This window comes from Diospyros lotus, chromosome 12 (assembly GCF_014633365.1).
Source record: "Diospyros lotus cultivar Yz01 chromosome 12, ASM1463336v1, whole genome shotgun sequence".
Taxonomy (NCBI): Eukaryota; Viridiplantae; Streptophyta; class Magnoliopsida; order Ericales; family Ebenaceae; genus Diospyros; species Diospyros lotus.
In genome coordinates, this window is record NC_068349.1 from 12349501 (window position 1) to 12355189 (window position 5689).

The window sequence follows — 5689 nt, forward strand, 5'->3', positions numbered from 1 at the left end:
TGGTAGCATAATGGTAAAATTGATTTTTTTGTTTATATTTTATTTATTGGATTTTTATAATTTTATGCCATTAATTTGTTTATGTTAATAAGTTGTCAAGACACTTATTAAGGTACATTTAATAGATTTCGTTTTTATTGTTTTTAATATTTAAATATTTTTAAGAGTTAGTAATAAATATAACGTCTTTTAAAATATTTATCAATTAATAGAAATATTTAAATGTTAAAAGTAATTCATAGTTATTACACTTTATCTGAAAACAAATGTGTAATTATTATCATGAGAGCACTTATTGTCATAAATTTTAATAAATCTTTATTTCATTTATTCATTTACGGTTTTTAAAATATTTTTAACTAAAAAAATTTTATAAATTTATTTAAGCCCTGCAAAAATTTTAATAAGAAAAGTAAAAGAACACTTTAAATTATTTGAATGTAATTTAATTTAATAGTTGTTATGTGAATCAAAGAATGTTTGTTTTTTTTTTTGGGTTTTGTGGAATGTAGTGATTGGTTTTATCAATTTGTTATTTTAACTTAATTTAGTAAATTTTCGTATCATCATGTGATTATGGGCATAAATACTCAAATTAAATTAAAAATATTAATTTTTTATGTAAAATCGAGAAAACGAGTGACGGAAACCATGCAATTGTGGTAATCCCAAGTGTCAATTTTGTATGTTATATTTCTCATAATTTGGATCCATGATGTTTGCAATCCTATTTATTGATAACAAATTTAATGAAAAATAAATAAATATTATGACCAACTTGAGGTATATTTTTTAAAGAAAAAAAAAAGTCGCAAGCAGCCAATAAAAAACAAACCGATTTGATCGGAGCCCTCTCCCCCTCTGCTGCCGCCAGAAAGTTGTTTGATTTGGGGCGTTAGGGTTTTTGCTGGCAGCGCGGCAAAATGGTGGACAAATCGAACAAAGGACGAAAAGAGGAGGTTGTCACCAGGGAGTGCACCATCAATCAACCTCCACAAACGCTTGCATGGATGGTAATCCCCGCCCCATACTCTCTTTATGTATCTTCTTTGTAGGTGCTTCAGATCTTGCTGGTTTCAACTGTAAATAGATGGCCATTTGGTTTTATTGTATTGTGTTGAAAAATGGCGTACTTGTTAGTCTTTGGCATTGGTCCCTGTTTGTTTTGGGAAAAAAAGTGATGGGGATTCTGTCCTTCCCTTCCTTTCTGTTTATTCTGAATCCTGGCTAATATGTGGTTTTAATAAGCGGTCCCTAACTGACTTGTTGCTTTGACCAACTTTCCCTTGGAAAGAATTTCCTCGTAATTTGTAAATTAGTTTGAGGAACTTCACTTTAGTCATTCGTTTCGCACCCTTCCCTTATTATAAATAATTCTTGATCGTGTCCTTAATTCAAGAATCCGCAAATTTCCAGCATCTTCCTGCTTTCCACTAACTGGCTTTCTATTTTGATTCCTTAATTTGTATTTCTCGTGAGCACCGGGTATAGATTTTGCTTAAAGTGAAGTTGCTGCATGTCACATTTCTGAGAATTTTGTGGAAGGCACTCTTTATAGTTCTTAAAAGTTCAGTCATTCATAAGGGAAAAATGGCTCTTCATACGCACATGTATGTTATTAGAACATTAGGGAGTATTGATTTCTGGCCTTACCAGGTGTCATGCCTCTTCTTTTAATGTTGATGCTACTTGTTGATTAATGCATTCCTTTTCCAGGGGAAAACTGTCGAGAGGATGTTATATTGATCTTATTATCCCAATTTGCCATGTCATGCTAGGGAACATGATTTAGTTGATTTATGCTTCTAATGCAATGAATGGGGGTGTGTTCCCCCCACCCCTAAATATCCATTAACCAAATTCGTACTTAACTTTCTAAACTTGGGTCTATGTTGATTTAGTGGTCGGTTACTTGAAAAGATAAATTTGGGTTGGGACATAATTGAAGGCAAATGCTTATGATCTTGAATTTGGACGGGTTTGCCTAGGTGTATCAGTTGCCTGTTCAATGTAGAGCTTTTTAGTCTGTGTATGGAGAGTATCTTGTTGAAGCTTTCCTACTAATATTGCAAATTATGGGGCATATTGGTGTACCGAGATGTTCCTCTATTTAAATTAGTTCATTCCATACTTCTCAACTATTGGGTGGATTTCATACTCGATGTAATTCCATATTTTTATTTATCGTTGTGATCAATTCTTATTAAGGAGTTTTGTTCCTTTTTAATTTATAAATTTTTGTTTAGTTCACATCAAATGATTGCACTGTTGGTAGTCCTTCTTTGGATGTCAAAGATTAATAACTCTGCTAGAATCAATTCGGCAGAGACAAATTACAGCAAATTTCATAAACAATATCTTTTATTGCAACTCATAGCAATAAGATTATTTGAATATGAACTCTTCAGTTTCATCGTCTAAATGGCGATACGCAAGCTGTGAACAAATTGTACTCTTATATTCTAAAGATGAATCATGATTTATTCTTTTTCTTACTTGTGTGCGTGTTTAAATTTTTTTTTTTTTTAATTACAACACAATAACATCAAGGATCTGTATTGAACCATTATCTTTTACTTTAGCAATGAATGAACTCATTAAATACATTCGAGAAGAGTAGTCTTGGTGTATGTTGTTTGCAGGTGACATTGTCTTGGTATATGGACTAAAAGAAGATGCACATGAATGTTAAGCTTGAGATATGGACAAACACATTTAGAATTCAAAGTTTTGACCAAAAATCAAAAATTGAATATATGAAATGTAAGTTTTATAAAAATCCAAGTGTAAACGATGTTATGGTGAGACTTTAAGAGCAAGTCATTCTAGAAAAAGAATAAATTTAAATATCTTGGACCAATTTTTCAAAAATCAAGGAGATTATTGAGGATTTTAGTCACAGACTTAAGGTAGGATGATTAAAATTAAAATTTGTGTCTATTGTTATATGTGATAATAAAATTCTATTAAAGTTAGAAGAAAATTTTAATTGAATGACTATTAGATGGGTTCAGTTTTATAGCCTAGAATGTAGGCGATAAAGCAGAAAATGTAAATAAATGAGAATGTTAAGGTGGATGTACAGCCATACAAGAAAGGATAGAATTAAAAATGAGGTTATTTGTCTCAAGGTTGAAGGGCTTCTATTGAAGATAAGATGTGTGAGATATGATTGAGATGATTTGGTCTAATGAAAGGAAACAAATGATAGAGTACCCTTTGGCATGATATGTGTTATGGGGGCCTAAAAAAAGATATGATTGTAGATAGAGGTAATTGTTGAGCTAGAGTCCTTAGCTGGCCTATTTTATTGAATTAAGGCTTGATATGTTATTTTACTTAGATTTGCATAGGTCTATCTTTGCTCTGTAATTGCCTTTGTCCTCTCCTTGTTGGCATGATCTTTCAACCATAATTTTATCGTTTCCCTTTACCAAAGTGTTCAACTGTCCATTTTGACCTGTCAATATCAAGCTTGACCCTGCATATATCATGTAGTGAATTTATCATACTTTTTCCTATCTTTTCTTTTTTGGCTTTATATTGAGGATTGTCAGCAATAAATTTTATCACAATCAACTATAATATTGTTCTTACATATCCAAAAAACAAGAAAGGAAACGAAAAGAAAAGAAAAACATTTTTCGGGGTTGAATGCTGAATCTTGCTTAAACAGTTGGTGAAATCATTGCTAAAATTGTAATATATGGTTGCCATCTAGATGGACTACAGAAGAAGCCCTTTTTGCTGGACATTTTGACGTTTGTCCTTGTATTGAGGCATCTCTTGTTTTAGCTTGTACATCAACTTTACAGGGTTGCAGTCATTTTGCAGTCCGTTGCCTCTGCAATATATTTGAAGGCTTTTCTGAATGTAATTGAACAACATGTGTAGCACCTTCAAGAAGGCGGCTCCAAAAGCCATAAAGGAAATCAGGATGTTTGCACAAAAGGCTATGGGAACAACTGATGTTAGAGTTGATGTCAAGCTAAACAAGCACATATGGAACGGAGGAATTCGGAGTGTGCCGAGGAGAATCCGCGTTCGCATTGCTCGTAAGAGAAACGATGAAGAAGATGCCAAAGAAGAGCTCTACTCGTTGCTCACTGTTGCAGATACCCCGCCAGAGGGATTCAAAGGGTTGGGCACCAAACTCATTGACGATGAAGAAGGTTGACTGACAAATTTATAGTTTGTCCTTGTTTAACTGTGAAGGTATCTTAGGGTTCAATATGCTCACATTAGCCAGCCAGCCAACCCATGTGAGACATTGTTTGCATGCCTCATGCTCTCATGGTATAAAAAATTTTGGTCTCGTTAATGACCATAGAAGGAAAATACCATGAGAAAACCAAAATGTTACTCTGTTACCTCATTTTGATTGTACCTTTTGTATAAAATCTCTGCAAGGATATCATTTTCCAAAGACGCTGATGTATGGCATCGAGATGGTGCACCAAATGGGGATTTCCCATTTTTAAAGCATTTAAGACACGGGTGGGGAGATCATGGAAGTGTGGCAAAGAGGGATAGAAGATACAGTTGACTTGCAGCATTCTATTCTTCAATGCTTCTGTTTCCCCAACCCACCAAGCCAACCACATTCATCCCTAACCCAAACAAACAAATGATTCCTTAACTTGCATTGCTAGACAAAGTTGGTAAAAGCTTCAAGAAATGAAGCATGAGCATGGATGTAGTTAAACAAACATTCTTGGTGCTCGCTCACATTCACATGATCATAATCAAGTCAAGTGGCTAATTTTATTAGAAAGTAGCAATTAACAAGGAATTTACCTACTTACTATGTAGAACGTTTAGGTAAACGGCGCTGATTTGTTATTTCTTATTCAAAATAGTAAATTGTACTTCCTCTTGTTGTTTTATTAAATTATTATTAGGTGTCTCTTGTATTTTAAAGATTAAACTATTTTTTTTTTTTTTGTTAAACAGGCTTCAAAAAATTATGTATAAATATTAAAAATACCTTGTGTAACGTGAATTCAAAGGTATTGAGAATATGATAAAATTTTTGAACAATTAGTTAGTATAATTTGTTAAAAATGAGATGCTATCGTACTTTAATCTTAGTTACGGTATTTTGAAAAAATTAAATAAGTCACTATATTTTAAGAGTTAAAGCCAAATTAGAGAACCAAATTTAATAGTGTAAGGTTTTTTAAATTTAAAGTTGAGACTGTTTTAGCGTTTGTAATTATGTGAATTTATTTTAATTAGGGACAGAATTTGTCTTGTTAATAGAATTAAAGTTTTGCTAGATAATATTAAGAGGATATTTACCTAATAATGTTATTATTTTGAGGGACGCACTAAAAAAATTGATAATCTATGAGCATCTTGAAATTTTTTTTAATTTTAAAGGTCTTGCATGGAGAATGGAAGAAGCACATATATATAAAATTTTAAATTAATAATAATATTATTTTTTTCAATAAAATAATAAAAATATATTACTTAAGAATACTATTTAAACATTTGAAAATAATAATATATCTTTTACATTAATACATTATTATACCATCATATATATTATTATATTTAATCAATGCAAGTGTTAAATGGTAGAAACGCTAAGACAAAACGTGCCCCGAACGGTCTGTGACTGCTATGGCCATCCATGTGACTTACTTTTTATTGTTGCTATGTTGGCATTGGAGTTTCCTCCTTT

At 32.0% G+C, this 5689-nt stretch overlaps 1 pseudogene; it reads left to right on the forward strand.

Annotated features, from left to right (window-relative positions):
* The first annotated feature begins 908 nt into the window (after positions 1–908).
* Positions 909–4508, forward strand: LOC127814095 (60S ribosomal protein L31-like; annotated as a pseudogene).
* Positions 4509–5689: the final 1181 nt, after the last annotated feature.